The following is a 21,655-nucleotide window of genomic DNA, read 5'->3' as shown; positions in this document are numbered from 1 at the left end:
GTAGGAATGAGGGGGAAAAGTACATGGATATTATACTGGAAAATAGAAGACAAAAGTACACTATGGAAATACACAGGAAAGCCAGAAAAGCCAATTAAAAATACATAAATAGGCCGCCCTTCCTGGCCCATCATTGACCTTGGCCTAACAGCAGGGCAGCATCGCAGGTCCCTCCCCAGACATAGCCCTGGGAGGTGGCAGCACTTTGTGGCCAAGGCGGCCATGAGCTCGCCCCCCGGCCAGCCCCATCATCCCTGAGGCCGCCTGTGCCCGCCGGACGCACCAAGGATCCACTGCCCCCCACCCTGCCACCGCCATGTTCGCGCAAGGCTTCCAGGACTACATCGAAAAGAAGTATCTTAGCGCCTTGGTGCCGGAGGAACTGCAGAAGCTGGCCTGGGCCAGTCTGGTGGGCAGTAGCGGCCCCTCGAAGACACCGCTGCGCCTGCTACTGGATGCCAATAACTTCCTGCACCACCTCTATGGTGGCTTCTACACCGACTAGGTGAGTGGCGGCCAGTGGAACCATGCGCTCGGCTACATGGTGGCTCTGGCCAAGGCCTGCTTTCATGGCAACAGAAAGCTCTTTGTCTTCTTCATTGGCGCCCCGGAGAAGGCCCGGCTGCACGAGTGGTCAAGCGTTAGGGCAACGAGGGCCAGGGGGCACAGCAGATCCTCAGCCACGTCCAGAATGAGGGCACGCCACTACCCAAGGTCTGGTTCTTGCCACCCACAGGTGTGCATGGCCCACTGGATCTGCCTGGCGCTCATCTGCTTCCATTTCAAGGTTGCACAGAGCATTGAGGATCGCCATCAAAGTGATTGGCTTCCAAAGAGAGAATGGCTTCCATGGCTCGGTGGCGTATAACTCTGATTATGCATCGGGCAACATCCCCTACGACATCATTGCCCATGCCCTGAAACTGAGCCACAGTGGGAAGAGTCTCACCATAAGCCAATATCTGATGCACAAAGTTGCCAAGCAACTTGACCGGAACCCAAATCGTTTTCCTATTTTTGCTGCTCCGTTAGGAAACCACATACTACCTGATGAGGATCTGGCTTCCTTTCACTGGAGTTGACTTGGTCCAGAATATCCACTCACCTCACTGAAGGTCCGAGCACACCAGCTGTTTTTGTCACCCTGTGATGTGGTGATCAAATCCGTAGCTGACTATGTCGGCAACATTCATGACACCTCTGACCTGGATGCCATAGCTAAAGATCTTTTCCAGCATTCACAGTCTAGAACAGATGACCAAGTAATTTGGTTTAAGAGAGCAGTCAGATATCACTCAGCAACTAGCAAGCCTATGCCATTTCACCCTCCACATTACTTAGCCAGAACAAATCCATTTGGATTGTCTGGGATGGTGCCACCATATGTTACCCCTAGATGCTCAACAGTCCACACACTGCTCTGCAAGCAAAGCCCGCAGTCCCACAGGAGCCCAGCCCACGGGGCGGCCCAGGCCAGGGTCCATTTCCATACAGCCTCCCTGAGCCTGGATACTAGCGGGAAGAACCTGACAGAGCAGAACAGCTACAGCAACATTACTCATGGGGGGAAGCACACACCGTTGTATGAACGCTCCTTGTCCATCAACCCAGCCCAGCATGGCAGCTCCAGGCATGTGGACTCGGCCGTCTTTCCTGGCTCTTCTACATCATCATCATCAGACAATGATGAGGGCAGTGGCGGGGCAGCAAATCACATCGGCGGGAACAAGATTACCTGGGAGAAGACAGGAAGCTATGCGGAGTCCTGGCATGGGGAGACCCAGGAAACCAAGTGAAGGCAGAAGGTTCATCCACTGCCTCTTCGGGAAGCCAGCTAGCTGAAGTCAGAGGGAGCCATATGGGCACTGTCCAGCCAATCCTGTGCCTCCTGTCCATGCCCACCCGGAACCACACCTCCTCTGTTCCCGTCACACCTGAGGTGCTGAGAGTGGCTGAGCACAGGCACAAGAAGTGACTGATGTACCCTACATCGTCCACGTCCTGATGAAGGGTGAAATCAAAACTGCTGTTTCTACTGAAGATGAAGTCAACAGAGACCTGCCTCTGCCCGCCCTTCTCTATAGGCCAGTTCGTCAGTATGTTCACGGAGTCCTGTTTAGTTTGACAGAAAGCAGAAAGAAAACCGAGAGACTTGCTTTTAGAAAGAACAGACTTCCACCAGAACTCTCACCAGTGATCATTAAGGAATGGGCAGCTTACAAGCAGTGGAAGAGCTGGCCTTCCAGCCGCCGGCTGAGGGCTTTCCTGGCCTGCATGAGGTCTGACACTGCAGCCATGCGCAACCTCGCCAATGTGCCCACTCACCTCATGGTGCTCTACTCGCATTCTGCGGCGTCAGGAGCTGGATGCCTTCCTGGCTCAGGCATTGTCCCCCAAACTCTATGAGCCAGACCAGCTGCAGGAACTTAAGGTTGAAAACCTAGACCCCCCCGGAATTCAGCTGTCAGCTCGCTTCATGAGTGGAGTAGACACGGCATTGTTTGCCAATGACGCGTGTGGGCAGCCCATCCCCTGGGAACATTGTTGTCCTAGGATGTATTTTGATGGGAAGCTCTTCCAGTCCAAGCTTCCCAAAGCCAGCCCGAAAAAGACCCCACTCATCGACCTCTGTGATGGTCAGACTGAGCAGGCTTCCAAGAGGAAAAGATGCGCCGGAGCATCCAAGAGGGCTCAACTTCTCCCGGCAGAAGCCCCCCCCACCACCACCACCTCCTGCTCTGCCCTTCTATCCAACATCTGTGTACCCTCGGCGCTTTGGGCCAGTCCCACCCTCACAGGGCAGGCAGGGGCTTTGCAGGAGTCTGTGGCTTTGGAGGCCACTATGGGGAAACAGTAGCAACAGGCGCTCATCCTGCCTTCTGGGTAGCAACAGCATAGGGACACTGTGGAACCTTCTCAGGCAGTGGCAGCAGCAGGGTTAGCAAGTCCCAGGGTGGAGTTCAACCTATTCCCTCTCAGGGAGGGAAGCTAGAAATAGCTGGCGCCATGGTCGGTCACTGGACTGGAAGCAGGAGGAGTCCCAAGGGCCGAGGCCCTTCCCTCTGCAGGTGGTGTCTGTAGGAGGACCGACAAGAGGGCGTCCAAGGGGCGTTGTTTCCACTCGGTGATTGGAACGTTTGGAAGAGGTGGAAGGTACTATGGCAGAGGCTACAAAAGCCAGGGAGCAGTTCAGGGCCAGCCCCTATTGTGCTGCTTCAGCAGAAGTGGTCAAAGAACTGAAGTCGAAATCTGGGGAACCCAAGTCCTCTGCTGTGTCCTCAGAAGGGTCCCTGGCTGAAAACGGAGTGATGGCCGAGGAGAAGCCACTGCCCCAACTTAATGAGAGCACAGGCGACACCAGGGCCCCAGCCACTCTGAAAGTGCCTTCAACAGTGACTCTAAAGCGTGCAATACAAATCCTCACTTAAATGCACTAAGTACGGACAGCACCTGCCGCAGGGAGGCTGCTCTGGAGGCAGCTGTCTTAAATAAAGAAGAGTAAACTTATTTTTTATAGAGGGTGAAGGATGCTGGGAGGGTAAGGATTCAGGAATACCTGGGGAGAAAGAGAGCCTGCGGTTATGTACATTTTGTCCTTTCCGTAAGAGGAAAATGAGGACTTTGCAAATTCAGATCCCTCTTTGTTATCAGAGATTCAAAACACTTTTTTTTTCAGTTTTAACCAGTTGTAGTAAAAATGCTGCAATAAAACAAAAAAGAGAGAAAGAAAATGAAGAGCATTTGGCTCCCGCACTTAAAATGAAGTACACAAAGTTTTAACTGGTTATGACAAAAACGTAGAATTGTGTTTCTTGAACTATAAAGGAAACAAATTTTGGCAGTCTTTAAGTATATATAGCTTAAAATGTAATTTTTAGCTTTTGGCACCTTATGTATGCCATTATATTTTATTTTTGCATTACTGTTTCACAATGAAGCTTTGATTTTTATGATTATGAAAGAAATAAGGCACAACCACAGTTTTTCTTTCTTGAATTTCATCACTGTTGATGTGGTTCTTTTGTGTTTAAAAAAAGTGCAACTATCAAAACTAAAAAAAATTATAGAGTAAACTGCTGTTGTGCTGATTTAGAACACACAGTACGTCATACGTACTTTACAAGCAAGTTCAATGGAGATAAAGTTGAAATCATAGAAGATGCAAATGACCTTTCAAAATCAACACAATGTGTTCTGAAACTTCGTGATTAATAGACCATGCATCTGTGGTCAATGAGCTATGTGTTTTTGATCGGATGTAGACCATTAGTGCTACCAAAGTTGGTCCATAACTTTTAAAGTGTGTAGTTACTGTTATGCATGTTATTGCCCTTTCTTCCCTTCTTACCAGTATGTGCCCATTTGCAAAACAAAAATGCTAATAATCAGGAATAGTCCTATAAAAGATGTTAACTCTGTTTAGTCACTGACTGATCTTGCTCTAACCTTAAAATTTTGTGATTATTGACCTCTGTTGCATTTATTCTAATCTCCCCAAATCATCCAGCCATTTGGAATACCGACATCACCCTGGTGTACTCACTGCTGTGTGCATTACTGTTCTTTGTTGCTGTTTTATGCCTTCATATTAGCAAAATATGAAATTCTGTGAAGAAAAACCCTTTGATCTTAAAAAACAAAACACCCCTCCCCTTCTGTGGCAGAAAACAGATTGCTTGTTCTTGAGAAGTTTCCCATCAGGAATTTAGTAGAAGCAGGTATACTTCTATCATTTTGATGCTTTGTTACTGTTTCCAAACAATGTACTTTGAATCAGAATCACTTCTTACATTTCATATACTTCCGATGCTCTTCATCACATCAGTGATCAGAAGTGAGGTGTAACTCCCCAGCCCCTGCCCGCAAGAGCCAGGCAGGGTCTTACTGTAAGTTGAAGGGAGTTCCGCCCTAACTCATGGATTGTGAAGAATGAACTGTCATTGGATCTGATTGACTGTCGATGGATTGTGGTGTGGTGTATCCGGAGGCTTTTGAATGCAACTTACAATGCTTATTAAAAATCTTTATTCTTTTAGTATAAGCTGTTTCCAGACTGGAAAATTGTGATCCAGCTGCCCTCACTCCCCCTGACTGACAGCGGAACATCCTTGTGGTCTGTAATTGACAAGGATTTTTGTGTTCTTTCTGGCTGGTGGGTCTCCACAGAAGGAGTAGGTTGCTGGGCAAAATAAAGGTTACTGTTCTTCCACCTGAAAAGAAGCTTCGGTGTATCTGTCCTGGCACCCCTACCCCCACCCCCGCCAGTCTTGGCTATCCAGGCTGCGCTGGCTGCAGCAGAAAATGATTTTCCCGAACTGCACATCTAATAGAGGGCTCACACCCCAAATATCTAAAGACAGCAAGTCCATGGGGATGTTCGTGATCTCTGCTGCTGCCAGTTGTTTGGGGCAAGGAAACTTCTTTTGCAGACCCATGATTGAGAATGAGAGACATTGAAGCTTGCTGTGGCAACCTCTCCTTCCAAAACAAACAAATCAAAATTAAAAGGGTGGAGACAGGGAGCCATTGAAGAGAGTCCTTAAAATTCTGATAAAGATGCAGAAGTGTATAGATCTTCACAAATGATAGGTTTTCCTGTGGCGGAGGGGGCTGGGGAAGGACTTAGCAATCTGGCCTCTCTGAGTTTGACCATAAACCAATAAGTATATGGGAAACACAAATTCTGCTTGGTGTATTGTTTCTCCTTTCCCCCCCTGTATGGGACAAGGGTAGAAGACTAAACTTGGGATTAATAAGAAGAGAGTGTGATCAGTGTACATTGTATGAAATTCCCAAGTAATTAACAAACTTATTGTACGGAGGTGTAGTGATATGAGCGGCGGGGCTGTGTCCCTGACACCCGACTGCCCGCATGGCTTTACCTGAAATAATTGCACGAAAACTGTATTCTTTTAAACACTGCCTGGCCCATTAGTTCTAACCTCTTATTGGCTAGCTCTTACATTTTGATATAACCTATTTCTAATATTCTGTGTAGCACCACGAGCTGGCTTACCAGGGAAGATCTTAACCTGCATCTGTCTGGAGTGCGAGAATCATGGCGACTCCTGACTCAGCTTCATTCTCCCAGCATTCTGGTCTGTTTACTCCACCTATCTAAATTCTACCCTATCAGAGGCCAAGCAGTTTCTTTATTAATTAACCAATGAAAGCAACAGATAGAAAGATGACACTCCTCCATCATGGAGGCAAAAAGAATTCAAGAAATTAGACATCAATCAATCAATGAATCCACTTACAAAAAGGGTACAGGTAGATATAAACATAATCGAAATACCTGAGAAAAGCCTAAAGAAATGTTCAACATTTGAAGCAATTGGGGAAAGGTAAAATCAAAACTACTTTGAGATTCTATTGAACATCTGTCAGAATGACTAAAATCAATAGCACAAGTGACAGCTCACGCTGGTGAAGATGTAGAGCAAGGGGAAGATTCCTCCACTGCTTGTGGGGCTTAAAATTTGTATAACCACTTTGGAAATCAATATGGATGATACACGCATTGTGGACTCCTCATGGAGGCCTTAGCGTTTGTGGGGATTGGATAGGGTGGGGTGCAGTGAGGTAGGGAGAAGAGGAGAAGCTGGCCACTGCAGTGACCGTGTCTTGGGAGCTGGAGGAGGAGATGCTCCAGACCGACTGGGATGGGGTGGCAGTGCGGTCCCATGTATTGGAGTTTTCTAAAAACATGAGTTCCTGTTCATTGTTGCATGGATCAAGATGGAAGGCAAGTTTGCCATACCCTGCCAGAGCGGGACAGGCCAGAGGCAGAGGAGCATTCCCAGGAACAGATGGGGACTCCTGTGCCCGACAGATGGAAGCCTCTGCCTGTGCCATGACCCTGAGGAGTCCTGGAGCGCCACAGAGCCCTACCTAGGCCAAGGAGTGTTCCCCTAACTCCACATCCTCTCCAGCAGTCTATCATTAGTGTGTTTGATCTTAGTCATTCTGAAATGAATAAGATGTTATCTCAGAATTGTTTTGATTTGCATTTCTCTGATGCTTAAGGATGTTGAACCTTTCTTTAAATGTCTTACAGCCATTTGAGATTCTTCTGAGAATTCTGTGTAGTTCTGTACCCCATTTTTAATTGAATTATTTATCTTACATGTGGTTCCAAGCTTTGAATTTTCAGATAAATGTTTTTAATTTGGAGTGTCTGTAAAACTCAAAGCATGAAATGGATCATAGTGGAGAACAGACCTGGAGGGAAGTGGGATGGCAGAGGAAATGCACTGTGGAAGGGGTAAGGAAACCTTGCAAGTGGAAAGTTTTCATCAGCAATGGGAGAAGCGTGGTGGTGGGGAAAGGGTTAACCAAAATTAAGCATGGAGGAAAAATCCTTTTGGAAAAATACTACATTTGAAGTCCTTTAAAACTATTTCAGGGGCTAGTTAAATAGTTTAGCATGTAAAGGTGCTTGCTGCCAGCCATATGCTGTTGAGTTTGATGTTGGGAAACCACACGGTAGAAGGTAAGAAAATGATCCATAAAATGATGCTCTGACCTCTACACATGGACCATGGCTTGCCACTAAACCTAATGAATGGAGTTGCATCCTTGGAAGCCTATGTAAAGCAACTGAATGAAGGAGCCCTGCATGCATGGGTAACGTTAGTCCCAAAGATTAAGTTGACTAAACAAATGTTCCAATACTCTGAGATAGTGTAATCTGATGTGAAGGAAGGGGGCTCCTGTCAAACATTACAGGTTGCTGCCAATGTCCTCATTTACACACGAGAAATAGATCGTTGGACCATTCTGAACACACTATACACTTGGGATATAGGACATTTAGAAGTCATGTTATATCTGTGCTGGCCAGTTTCTATGCAAGCTACTGGATGAGGAAAGTTTGCTATGATTCTACCCATCTGTAAATGGAGCAGCGGGCTAATTCCTGCCACCCGAAATAATTACACCTGAAATAATTACATGGAAACGGTATTCTTTTAAACACTACCTGGCCCATTAGTTTTAGCTTCTTATTGGCTAATTCTCACATCTTGATTAACCCATTTCTAATAATCTGTGTAGCACCATGAGGTGGTGTCTTACCGGGAAGGATCTTAACCTATGTCTATCTCGGAGAGGAGAGGCATGTCGACTGAACACACTGCCTCCTTCCTCCCAGCATTCTGTTTGGTCTACTCCACCTATCTAAATTCTGCCCTATCAGGCCAAACAATTTTCTTTATTAATTAAGCAATAAAAGTAACAGATAGAAAGAAGACACTCCCACATCACCCATCTGTAGATCCTTCATATGACAACTTGCCTGGCAAGATATTCTCCATGTGATAGTGTGTTGACTCTTATAGGAACAATAAAGTTTGTGATTTGATTTTAGGTCTACCACACAGTAGGGAACTCTTGGCTGGTTCTGTAAACCTGGTTCAGAGCCCAATGACTGAGGCCATGGTGATGTAATATGGAAATCTCTCTGATTCTAGAGACTGAAACCTTTGCTGGACATCACAGCCAGAGTTCATAACATGCCTTGAGGTCATTTAAGATATAAGGCTGCTATCTTACTGTGTACTCAAACTGATTGTTAACCCATTTTTAAGAGAACAATGTAACAATGACCACTACTTTCCTTGGTCTTCCTACATAGCCACCTTTTACTAACTAAACTAAGACTTAACTGTAATCTTAAATTATTTTCTTCTGTCCCCCAAGATCCAGAACAAATGTGTATCATTTGTATAAAACAGCAAACATAGAGGTTGAAAACACTCTTAAATGAATAGTCACCAAATCAGTTGAACACAGCAGCATTACTGGGCAAACATGGCGTTTGTAATGTTTTTTTGCTGTCTGGGTGAGTTGGGATCAGTTGCAGTTATTACCTTCATCCCTTGTAAGACTCCACAAATGATTCTGTAAAGTATCCCACTCCTTCCCCAGATGATTCTTATGGGGAAATTCAATAAAAGGGTGAGCAACAAAAGGGGTAGACATACATTTACACACAGAGACAGATGTAGGGACAGACAGACATAGGGACAGACACAGACTCAAACATGAAAACAGGCAAAGGACAGACAGACTTCTTCAGAAAGGCACAGATTTAGATTCATGAAACAGACAGAGAAGACAGGGAACATGTAGAAAATTCAAATCTGGAAATGAATCCCAGTGGAAGTGCTTTTATTTCTTTCCTTAATGCCACACTGATGAAGTATTGGTGACCCTGAGTTAATCACTGGTGTGTTGAATCCACACACTAGGCCCTCTGTTGTTGTTTTGTTAAACTTACATAGAATCAAGCTGCCTTCTAAGTAATGTCGCTGACACCTATACATTCAAGCAACTGTGATCCCTAATGAGAGAGGCTTCTTTAGTCAACGGGCTCTGGTGAATGCATAGACTCACACCTGGCCAAAGTTTAGAGAATGCATAACTGTGCAGTTCTCAGACTTCAGCAGGACATCTGAACCACAACACCCTCCAAGGTTCCTCAGGGACTACTCTGGAAGAGAGAGGCGGAGGTTGTAGATGGTTTCTGTGAAATGGTGTCAAGGACACAATGATCATCACACACAGGAAGGAGCTCATAAGGCCCCATCCTCAGTGAGGGACTTTTCTGACTTAATGTGTGCTGGGGGATGTGATTCCATAAAATTACAGGAAAAGGAAATTTAGGTAAGCAGCCACACTTTAACTCTTTGGATGTTAAGGCCAATAGAGTAGTTTGGGTGGTGTTTTTTACTTATGTTAGAGTTGAGTATGGAAACCTCAACAAGGCTGGTCTGTGACTTAGAAAATCCACTAAAATTCATTGACGCCTATTATTGAACTCCAGTTCCCAAAACTGTAATGGCAGGCTCAGATACCCAGAAATGGGCTCAACCTGGACTTTGGAGGATTTTTGGACGATAGATAAAAGCCAACATTCCTTAAAAACTTGTGAAGCTAGTTCCTCTACCCAAAGGTGTCATTTCTCTTATCACTGGAAGTAGGGAATGTTGGCTGCCTGTGGTGTCTATTACCATAATAAGGTACAGACTGGCCTCCAGGCTCCTTCAGTAGCACAAATACCTGCTCTACAGTCCAAAGCCCATGCTAGTGTTCTAGATCTTCTACCCTCCTGCCCTCTCCTAACCTTCCTCTAGTTCAGAAGCATCCCTACTCCAGCTTCTCATTCTCTTTCTAAGCCTATCTCTCTGTCTCCTCCTGTCTCTATGTTCCTCCCCCTCTCTGTGTGTCTCCTCCTCTGTCTCTCTCCCTCTGCCTCTCTGCTTTTGCTTCTTTCATAGTCAGGTGTTCAGCCAACATCTATTCCTGCTCTGTCTGATTTGATATGCCACTATCTGTTCTATCTCTGATAGGTATTATTGAAGCTTTCTCCTTAAACATGTCACCAAGACATTATCTCAACAGTTTGTACAATACCAAGAAACCATTTAAAATATTTTTATAATATATTTTAATGAAAAAACTATTATAACCTTATATACTGAAATCAATATATATGGTGTCAAGAGATATTTAACATTAAACTTTATAAATTTTCTAAAATATTCCAGAAATTGTCATTGTTGTCAGTAGCTCCTCATAGGCTTCAGCAGCAACTAGAAAGAAAAGCAAGAATTATCAGTAGTATCAAGAACATCATTGGTGGCAGCGACAGGATGAGCAGTAACAGAGGCATCACCAGTAGAATCTTATGTAGTGTCATGTCACAATGAATGTCATTGTAGTTGAGAAGTGGTGACAATGTGGAGTCTTATTTCATTGGCTTTATTCTCACATGTTGGTTCTTTGGGGATGGTTATTTCCTAAATGATGCTATCTACATAAGTCACAGTGTATGGACAGAGAAAAATAGAAATAATATCTAACAGTTACATTTCTCTGATTAGCCATTCAGACAACACAAGTTTCATGTTAGATGTATTTTCAATATGATTGGAAAAGATAAGCATTTTTTCTAGTTTTAGGTAATGACTAAAGAGTCCTAAATATAGCACAAAATTTATTTATGATATGTATTGGAGCCAAAGAGAAATGGATTTCTAGTCCATAAATCAGCATCTATTTTAAACCACTGCTGTGGTCTAACTTACCTTGTTAAACTCATTTTAATGCATGTCACATGTTAAATTAGGTTGAATACCCACATCATCACTGTTGACACAAATTTCAGAAACCATATTCCTGTTGTTAGCATGAGCAGTGCCATGGTTGCTTCCCAAAGGGGCAGAAACTTGGAGTAAGTTGCACAGTGGGTGTATTCAGCTGGATTGGTAGCACTGACATACTCATTAGCACTCTGAGGGTCAAAAGCGTCACCTGGAACATGAACAAGAGCAGATTCCTGATCAGTAGTGAGGCTACCACACTTGTGTTCTCTTCTAAGCACGTTTCAAGAACAGGGTCAGAATGTTGCCGAGGGGGAGAGAACGAGGAGGAAGGAGGAGAAAATGGCATTCACAGATTACAGTACCTACAGCCAAGCTGCAGCCCAGCAGGGCTACAGTGCTTACACCGCCCAGCCAACTCAGCGATATGCACAGACCACCCAGGTGTATGGGAAACAAAGCTATGGAAGCTATGGACAGCCTACTGATGTCAGCTATACCCAGGCTCAGAGCACTGCCACCTACAGGCAGACTGCATATGCAACTTCTTATGGACAGCCTCCCACTGGTGATACCACTCCAACTGCCCCCAGGCATAGAGCCAGCCTGTACAAGGATGTGGCACTGGTGCTTATGACACCACCACTGATCTAGTCACAACAACCCAGGCCTCTTATGCAGCTCAGTCTCCATATGGCACCCAGCCTGCCTACCCAGCCTATGGCCAGCAGCCGCTGCACCTGCAAGACCGCAGGATGGTAACTGCCCACTGAGACTAGTGAACCTCAATCTAGCACAGGGGGTTATAACCAGCCCAGCCTAGGGTATGGACAGAGTAATTACAGATATCCCCAGGTACCTGGGAGCTACCCCATGCAGCCAGTCACTGCACCTCCACCCTATCCTCCTACACATCCTATCTTCCTCTTCACAGCCAACTAGTTACGATCAGAGCAGTTACTCTCAGCAGAACATCTATGGGCAACCTAACAACTATGGACAGCAGAGTAGCTATGGTCAACAAAGCAGCTATGTGGGCTGCAGCCTCCCACTAGTTACCCCCCTCAGACTGGATCCTACAACCAGGCTCCAAGTCAATATAGCCAACAGAGCAGCAGCTACGGGGAGCAGAGTTCATTCTGACAGGACCACACCACATGGTGTCGGGGGCAGGAGTCTGGAGGATTTTCCGGACCAGGAGAGAACCAGAGCATGAGTGGCCCTTACAACTGGGAGAGGAGAAGGAGGGGATTTAATCATGGAGGCATGAGCAGAGGTGGGCGGGGAGGAAGACTAGGTGGAATGGGCTCTAGAGAGCGAGGTGGCATCAATAAGCCCGGTGGACCCATGGATGAAGGACCAGGTCCTGATCTAGGCCTTCCTATAGATCCTGATGAAGATTCTGACAACAAGCTGGGCGGTGGTGGCGCACGCCTTTAATCCCAGCACTCGGGAGGCAGAGGCAGGCGGATCTCTGTGAGTTCGAGACCAGCCTGGTCTACAAGAGCTAGTTCCAGGACAGGCTCCAAAACCACAGAGAAACCCTGTCTCGAAAAACCAAAAAAAAAAAAAAAAAAAAAAAAGATTCTGACAACAGTGCAATTTATGTGCAAGGTTTAAATGACAATGTGAGTCTGGATGGTCTGGCAGACTTCTGTAAGCAGTGTGGGGTTGTCAAGATGATCAAGATAACTGGGCAACTCATGATCCACATCTATTTGGATAAGGAGAGAAGAAAGCCTAAAGGTGACGCCACAGTGGCCGAGGAAGATCTGCCAACTGCCAAGGCTGCTGTGGAATGGTTTGATGGAAAAGATTTTCAAGGAAGCAAACTTAAAGCTTCTCTTGCCCAAAAGAAGCCTCCAAAGAATAGCATGTGGAGTGGCATGCCACCTCTTGAGGGTAGAGGGATGCCACCACCATTCCGTGGAGATCATAATAGCCCAAGAGGTCCCAAAGGACCCATTGGTCGCATGGGAGGCATTGGAGGAGACAAGGGGGCTTCCCCCCATGAAAACCATGGGGCTCCTGAGGGACCCCTCTGGAGGAGGAAATGTCCAGCACTGAGCCGGAGATTGGCAGTGTCCCATGCCGGGCTGTAGAACCCAGAACATGACCTGGAGAACAGAATGCAACCAGTGTAAGAACCCAAACCTGAGGGCTTCCTCCCTCAACCCTTCCAACCTCCTGGATGTGATTGTGGCCAAGGTAGCAGTGGTGGCAGGCAGGGAAGAAGAGTTGGACTATTGGATTGTGGTGGTCCTGGAGAAATGTTCTGAGGTAGCAGAGGTGGAGAGAAACGTGACGTCTGAAGTGGCCATAGCTTGGACCGAGGTTGACGTGGTGGAGAAATATGACATGTTACTGGGGGTCCTCCTGGATAATTGATGGAACAGATGGAATGAAGAAGAGGTGGACCTGGAGAACATGGAAGACCTGCGTAAATGGATAAAGGCAAGCAAAGTCAGGAACTAAGAGATCAGCCCTACTAGAGAACTGCACAGCGGCATGGATGACCAGATTTATTTTTTAAAACCAGAAAATGTTTTAAATTTAGAATTCCATATTTATAATGTTGGCCACAACATCATGATTATTATTGTCTGTACTTTAGTGTTTTCACCATTTGTGAAGAAACATTAAAAAAAGTTAAATGTTAGTTTGCTGAGTTTTTTTCTTTTAAAGATGCTTGTTTTAAGACTCAACAATGGGAACCCCTTGTGAACTTACTCAGTATCATTGTGGAGAACTAAGAGGGACCCTAATATAACAAAGTTCATGGTTGTGATTGTTTTCAAATACATTCCAAATGTTTATTAACTGTCAAAAAAATAATGTTGCAGAGGTTCCATGGTGTCACTAGTGTGGCTACCAGGAACAAGCTCAGCGTCAGCCTGTGGTCTCCCCCCTTGCATGTCCAATGTAAGTACTAAAGAATGTGTGTGATTCATTGTGGTGTTGTGAAGTGTAGTTTCTCAGATTCCAAAGAGTGTCAACTCTGTGACTTGTACCTGGAAATGTAGGTAATTAGGTGTTGGCGGTAGGTTGGGGCACAATGCCATCGTCATAATTTGCAGGAAGAAATCCTTCCGGCTTGGTTTCTTCAACCTTTAAGGAAATTTTGAGATGTTAGTTTTCATTAAAAATGTCACTGATTTTAATTCACTTTAGATGAACTTATCTTTTAATGCCAGGGTCTTGATTTATAGTCCCCAAATAATTGTTTGCTCCGGGAAATTTTATCACTGTAACCACTGATATCATGTAACTTTTGCTTCCTTTCTGTTTGATTCAAAGCCCAGAGTTTGAGAATCTTTAGAGGGGACCTGCTCAGCTTTGTGTGTGTGTGTGTGTGTGTGTGTGTGTGTGTGTGTGTGTGTGTGTGTTGGAGGTGTGGGCTGAGAATAACCTTCATAAGGTGGCTCTCTGATTTCACCTGGTGAGGCTGCCCTGGTGGCATGCAGCAAGGATGAGGCAGACTTATGGACCATGGTGGTGCTGGAGAAATGTTCCGAGGTGGCAGAGGTGGAGAAACAGGTGGCTTCTGAGTTGTCTGTAGCTTGGACCGAGGTGGTTTTGGTGGAGGAATACGACGTGGCCCTGGGTGATGGAGGAAAGACATTGATTAATTAATAAAGAAACTGCCTGGCCCTCATTGGTTAGAACATAGGTGGGTGGAATAAACAGAACAGAATGCTAGGAGGAAGAGGAAGGGAGCTCAGATGCAGGGTAGCTCCTCTCAGAGCATATGCCATGAACCTCCGACCCAGGATGGAAGTAGGCTAGAATCTTCCTGGTAAGCACACCTTGAGGTACTACACAAATTATGAGAAATGGGCTAAATTAATACGTGAGAATTAGCCAAGAAGAGGCTAGATATAATGGGCCAGGCAGTGTTTAAAAGAATACAGTTTGTGTGCTGTTATTTTGGCGCAGAGCTAGCCAGGTGGCCAGAGGCAGGGTGGCAGGAATGCAGCTCGCAGATCCCACTACACCTGGACTACTCCTGGACAATTTATGGAATGGATGGAATGAAGAAGAGATGGACCTGGAGGACATGGAGGACCCACGTAAACGGATACAGGCGAGAACAGTCGGGAACTTAGAGACTGGCCATACTAGGGAGACCTGCACAGCTGCATGGATGACCAGATATACTTTTTAAAACCAGAAAATGCTTTAAATTTAGAATTCCATATTTATAATGTTGGCCACAACATCATGATTATTATTGTCTGTACTTTAGTATTTTCATCATTTGTGAAGAAACATTAAAAAAGTTAAATGTTAGTTTGCTGATTTTTTTTTCTTTTAAAGATGCTTGTTTTAAGACTTGACAATGGGAACCCCTTGTGAACATACTCAGTATCATTGTGGAGAACCAAGAGGGAACCTAATTGTAACAAAGTTCATGGTTGTGATTGTTTTCAAATACATTCCAAATGTTTATTAACTGTCAAAAAATAATGTTGCAGAGGTTCCATGGTGTCACTAGTGTGGCTACCAGGAACAAGCTCAGCGTCAGCCTGTGGTCTCCCCCTTGCATGTCCAATGTAAGTCCTAAAGGATGTGTGTGATTCATTGTGGTGTTGTGAAGTCTAGTTTCTCAGATTCCAAAGAGTGTCAAATCTGTGACTTGTACCTGGAAATGTAGGTAATTCAGTATCAGCGGTAGGTTGGGGCACAATGCCATCGTCATAATTTGCAGGAAGAAATCCTTCCGGCTTGGTTTCTTCAACCTTTAAGGAAATTTTGAGATGTTAGTTTTCATTAAAAATGTCACTGATTTTAATTCACTTTAGATGAACTTATCTTTTAATGCCAGGGTCTTGATTCATAGTCCCAAAATAATGGTTTGCTCCGGGAAATTTTATCACTGTAACCACTGATATCATGTAACTTTTGCTTCCTTTCTGTTTAATTCAAAGCCCAGAGTTTGAGAATCTTAAAAGGGGACCTGCTCAGCTTTATGTGTGTTTGTGTGTTTGTGTGTGTGTGTGTATGTGTTTGTGTTGGGGGTATGGGCAGAGAATAACCTTCATAAGGTGGCTCTCTGTTTTCACCTGGTCAGGCTGCCCTGGTGGCAGGCAGCGAGTATGAGGCAGACTTATGGACCGTGGTGGTGCTGGAGAAATGTTCCGAGGTGGCAGAGGTGGAGACACAGGTGGCTTCTGAGTTGTCTGTAGCTTGGACCGAGGTGGTTTTGGTGGAGGAATACGACGTGGTCCTGGGTGATGGAGGAAAGTCATTGATTAATTAATAAAGAAACTGCCTGGCCCTCATTGGTTAGAACATAGGTGGGTGGAGTAAACAGAACAGAATGCTGGGAGGAAGACGAAGTGAGCTCAGATACGGGGCAGCTCCTCTCAGAGCAGACGCCATGAATATCTGATCCAGGATGGACGTAGGCTAGAATCTTCCCGGTAAATGCACCTTGGGGTGCTACACAGATTATTAGAAATGGGCTAAATTAATACGTGAGAATTAGCCTAGAAGAGGCTAGATATGATGGGCCAGGCAGTGTTTAAAAGAATACAGTTTGTGTGTTGTTATTTTGAGGCATGAGCTAGCCAGGTGGCCAGGAGCAGGGTGGCAGGAACGCAGCCCGCAGCTCCCACTACACCTGGAGTCCTCCTGGACCATTGATTGAACAGAAGGAATGAAGAACAGGTGGACCTGGAAGACCTGGAGGGCCCGCGTAAATGGATAAAGGCGATAACAGTCTGGAACTTAGAGACCGGCCCGGCTAGGGAGACCTGCACAGCTGCATGGATGGCCAGATTTATTTTTTAAAACCAGAAAATGCTTTAAATTTAGAATTCCATATTTATATTGTTGGCCACAACATCAAGATTATTATTGTCTGTAGTTTAGTATTTTCACCATTTGTGAAGAAACATTAAGAAAAGTTAAATGTTAGTTTGCTGATTTTTTTTTCTTTTAAAGATGCTTGTTTTAAGACTCGACAATGGGAACCCCTTGTGAACTTACTCAGTATCAATGTGGAGAACCAAGAGGGACCTTAATTTTAACAAAGTTCATGGTTGTGATTGTTTTCAAATACATTCGAAATGTTTATTAACTGTCAAAAAAATAATGTTGCAGAGGTTCCATGGTGTCACTAGTGTGGCTACCAGGAACAAGCTCAACGTCAGCCTGTGGTCCCCTGTTGTAATAGGAGCGGCAGGGCTGCGTCCCCGGCACCCAGCCGCCCGCATGGCTAGCTTATGCCCCGAAATATTTACACGGAAACTGTATTCTTTTGATCACTGCCTGGCCCATTAGTTCCAGCCTCTTATTGGCTAGCTCTTACATATTGATCTAACCCATTTCTAATATTCTGTGTAGCACCATGAGCTGGCTTACCAGGAAAGATCTTAAACTGCATCTGTCTGAAGTGGGAGAATCATGGCGACTCCTGACTCAGCTTCTCTCTCCCAGCATTCTGTCTGTTTACTCCACCCACCTAAGGGCTGGCCTATAAATTGGCCAAGGCAGTTTCTTTATTAAATGAAAGTAACTCCTCCATCATTTCCCCTTTTTTTGTTTAAACAAAAAAGAAAGGCTTTAACTTTAACATAGTAAAATTACATATAACAAGACAGTTGTCAAGCAAGAATTACAGTTACAATATTTATATCTATCTTTTATCATAACTTAGGAAAACTATAACTATCTATTTATTCTTCAATTCCATCAAAGACTCCAGAAGGATATAGTATTACGTAAGTAAACAAGAAATAAGAAAACTCTAGAAATGACAGAGACATCTTGCTGCCTGGACAGTCACCCAAAGTTCCTCTGTACCGTTGGGGCATCCATCTTCAACCTTCAGGACCATAGTATCCAGCAGACATTTTCATCAAGCAGGAAATTCCAAAGACAGTTCAGTCACTTTTTGCTGTGTCCTCCGGAATGTCTTGCAGACTCTTTTAGGAGTCAGGAACCCCGAAAAACCATCTCACCTTTAAGCAAGTTAAGCAGTCCTCTTTCTGCGGGTTCTCTGTGTCCAGTTTATGCAACAGTCCAGGCAAGAACACTTTCTTGCCCAAGTGGCGATCAAACTCCTTAAGGAACCTCTTCGATGCCCATTTTCCTCTTGAAGTAGTTGGTGCTGCCAGGAGCAGATGTGTCTCATTATCATGAAAAGCCCTAAGTTATTAAAATATTTTAAATGCCATGTTCTGTAGTCTTTGAAAGATATGAAGAATGCCTATCTAATTGAAACATATCTCTATATATCTAGAAAATCTAACTAACATGACTACAAGCTTGACTATTATTGATGATTATCCATTAACAACCTATATTTCCTATTTTACATTACATTTTTAAATGAACTACATAATCACAATACCATAATCAAGATCAGAAATACATAAACATATAACAAAATTGACCTTAAAATCATACCAATGCAAATTATTCATATCTATATCATATTCCCCTTCAAATGTAAAAGAAATTTATAAACAATATTTGGGAATATGGGCGCAGTTTTTTCTCTCCAAACTGCTTCCTGCTGAATGGGGACGCTGTTCTTCAGATCTTTCATGGTGTAACCTGTGTGTCAGGGTCATCTCAGTCGGCAGTAGAGTTTAGTAATTTTCTGAAGGTGTTCACAGCAACCTTTCAGGAGGGCGTGGTCTATCATACCATATTGGGATAGAAGCAATCCAAAGAGTCTCATTCTCTGTGAAAACAAAAGAAGAAACTCCTTTCCAAAGCATCATGTCCTTAGACCCAAATTCTGAAATCATAATACCCTTATGTCCATTTTGGTTTAGCTTAGCAGCCCATATAATGAAATGTCTCTCTGTACTTACCTCCTTTACAGTCAAAAATTTTAAAGAAAACACAATAATACAAAGAATCCAGACTCTCTGTGAATTATCCATTTTACATGGCTTATTTTTCTTTATTTCTTTTAATCTATAACTATCTGTACTCTGTCTCTTTAAAGACTTTATCCCCCTTTTTAAGGGCATTAACTTTATTCTCTCTATATATATATATTTTTCTCTCTCAAGCCTACGTACATTCATCCTACACTGTGACCCATAGAGGTCTTTTATGTCTGAATCTGTTTTATTGTGAATCTGTAATTTTTTTTTCCAGGAGCATTTCTTAAAATGTTAAGCAGTTCTTAAAAACTTAAGTTGCACCATGTAGGGGTAATACGGTACCACCTGTGTCCAGCTCAGTTTAAACTTTAAATGCGCTGTTATTATGGTGATTACGGTAGTTCCTGCCTGAGACCAGCACAGTTCAGCTTGGCGGAGTTGAGCCACTCCTGCCTCAGAGCCATTTGGTGCCCCTGAGCCACACACAGTTCCAGGCACACAGCAGTCCACATTGCCATCAAGCAAGCCATAGCACTTTACTCCAAATGCCCCATTCAAAGACTCTGTCTCCCGCAGGAGCCAGACAGAGATCGCGATGGCGGCACAGCCCAGAAAGCCGGCATTTTAAAACAGCCAGTTTTTTCCTGTTGCTGAGTCAGGACAATTTCTTTGCAGCATGCAACCCAGAAACAGCAAAAAGCTGTCTTAAATTTTCTCTCTGTCCTTTTTAGGCCCTCTCAGGTTTAACGTGGAGTTCATTAGCACGTTGGGTGCCACTCTGTTGTAATAGGAGCGGCAGGGCTGCGTCCCAGGCACCCGGTCGCCCACATGGCTAGCTTATGCCCCGAAATAATTACACGGAAACTGTATTCTTTTGATCACTGCCTGGCCCATTAGTTCCAGCCTCTTTTTGGCTAGCTCTTACATATTGATCTAACCCATTTCAAATATTCTGTGTAGCACTATGAGCTGGCTTACCAGGAAAGATCTTAACCTGCCTCTGTCTAAAGTGGGAGAATCATGGCTACTCCTGACTCAGCTTCTCTCTCCCAGCATTCTGTCTGTTTACTCCACCCACCTAAGGGCTGGCCTATAAATGGGCCAAGGTAGTTTCTATATTAAATGAAAAGAACTCCTCCATCAGTCCGCTCCTTGCATGTCCAATGTAAGTCCTAAAAGATGTGTGTGATTCATTGTGGTGTTGTGAAGTGTAGTTTCTCAGATTCCAAAGAGTGTCAAATCTGTGACTTGTACCTGGAAATGTAGGTAATTCAGTATCAGCGGTAGATTGGGGCACAATGCCATCGTCATAATTTGCAGGAAGAAATCCTTCCGGCTTAGTTTCTTCAACCTTTAAGGAAATTTTGAGATGTTAGTTTTCATTAAAAATGTCACTGATTTTAATTCACTTGAGAGGAACTTATCTTTCAATGCCAGGGTCTTGATTTATACTCCCCAAATAATTGTTTGCTCCGGGAAATTTTATCACTGTAACCACTGATATCGTGTAACTTTTGCTTGCTTTCTGTTTGATTCAAAGCCCAGAGTTTGAGAATCTTAAAAGGGGAAATGCTCAGCTTTGTGTGTGTGTGTGTGTATGTGTTTGTGTTGGGGGTATGGGCCGAGAACAACCTTCATAAGGTGGCTCTCTGTTTTCACCTGGTTGGGCTGCCCTGGTGGCGTGCAGCAAGGATGAAGCGGACTTATGGACCATGGTGGTGCTGGAGAAATGTTCCGAGGTGGCAGAAGTGGAGACACAGGTGGCTTCTGAGTTGTCTGTAGTTTGGACCGAGGTGGTTTTGGTGGAGGAATACGACGTGGTCCTGGGTGATGGAGGAAAGTCATTGATTAATTAATAAAGAAACTGCCTGGCCCTCATTGGTTAGAACATAGGTGGGTGGAGTAAACAGAACAGCATGCTGGGAGGAAGAGAAGTGAGCTCAGATGCAGGGCAGCTCCTCTCAGAGCAGACGCGATGAAGCTCTGATCAGGGATGGACATAGGCTAGAGTCTTCCCGGTAAGAGCAACTTGGGGTGCTACACAGATTATTAGAAATGGGCTAAATTAATACGTGAGAATTAGCCTAGAAGAGGCTAGATATAATGCGCCAGGCAGTGTTTAAAAGAATACAGTTTGTGTGTTGTTATTTTGAGGCATGAGCTAGGGTGGCCAGGAGCAGGGTGGAAGGAATGCAGCCCGCAGCTCCCACTACACCTGGAGTCCTCCTGGACCATTGATTGAACAGATGGAATGAAGAACAGGTGGACCTGGAAGACCTGGAGGGCCTGCGTAAATGGATAAAGGCGATAGCAGTCTGGAACTTAGAGACCGGCCCGGCTAGGGAGACCTGCACAGCTGCATGGATGGCCAGATTTATTTTTTAAAACCAGAAAATGCTTTAAATTTAGAATTCCATATTTATAATGTTGGCCACAACATCATGATTATTATTGTCTGTACTTTAGTATTTTCACCATTTGTGAAGAAACATTAAAAAAAGTTAAATGTTAGTTTGCTGAGTTTTTTTTCTTTAAAGATGCTTGTTTTAAGACTCGACAATGGGAACCCCTTGTGAACTTACTCAGTATCATTGGGGAGAACCAAGAGGGACCCTAATTTTAACAAAGTTCATGGTTGTGATTGTTTTCAAATACATTCCAAATGTTTATTAACTGTCAAAAAAATAATGTTGCAGAGGTTCC

The 21,655-nt window shown here is 44.4% G+C and overlaps 2 pseudogenes; both read left to right on the top strand.

The window, feature by feature from the left end:
* The first annotated feature begins 316 nt into the window (after window positions 1-316).
* Window positions 317-3,502, top strand: LOC130866607 (constitutive coactivator of PPAR-gamma-like protein 1; annotated as a pseudogene).
* A 7,948-nt stretch (window positions 3,503-11,450) lies between these two features.
* Window positions 11,451-21,294, top strand: LOC130866221 (RNA-binding protein EWS-like; annotated as a pseudogene).
* The last annotated feature ends 361 nt before the right edge of the window (window positions 21,295-21,655 follow it).

Source organism: Chionomys nivalis, chromosome 25 (genome assembly GCF_950005125.1).
Source record: "Chionomys nivalis chromosome 25, mChiNiv1.1, whole genome shotgun sequence".
Classification (NCBI taxonomy): Eukaryota; Metazoa; Chordata; class Mammalia; order Rodentia; family Cricetidae; genus Chionomys; species Chionomys nivalis.
Note: the sequence above shows the minus strand (reverse complement) of the source record. Positions and strands in the feature narration are given on the sequence as shown.